This window comes from Amyelois transitella, chromosome 17 (assembly GCF_032362555.1).
Source record: "Amyelois transitella isolate CPQ chromosome 17, ilAmyTran1.1, whole genome shotgun sequence".
In the NCBI taxonomy this organism is placed as follows: domain Eukaryota; kingdom Metazoa; phylum Arthropoda; class Insecta; order Lepidoptera; family Pyralidae; genus Amyelois; species Amyelois transitella.
In genome coordinates this window covers 4,013,761-4,014,092 of record NC_083520.1, presented here as the reverse complement: position 1 = coordinate 4,014,092, position 332 = coordinate 4,013,761, and positions in this window count along the sequence as shown.

Genomic DNA, 332 nt, shown 5'->3' with positions numbered 1-332 from the left:
AAATAATGTTTTTTATTATTTCCTTATCAAAAAATGCCCGATTGGCCGTTCATAATGGTGTGTTACTGCCTACCCTTATGTATGGGAGTGAGAGTGTAAAAGTGGGACAGGGCGTCGTCGAACTTCCAAAGACCAAATTTAGAATGTCTTGAAAAAGAGACAAATTAGTAGAGGACAAAGTAGGTACCCGTAATCGTCCCGAATATGCATGAAAAGAGTAATAAGTATGGAGGAAGCGGGAGAGGTTTGTATGGATCGTAGCAAGTGGCAATCCATAGTCTCTGCTTACCCCAATGGGAAACAGGCGTGATGGTATGCACGTGGCCTATCAA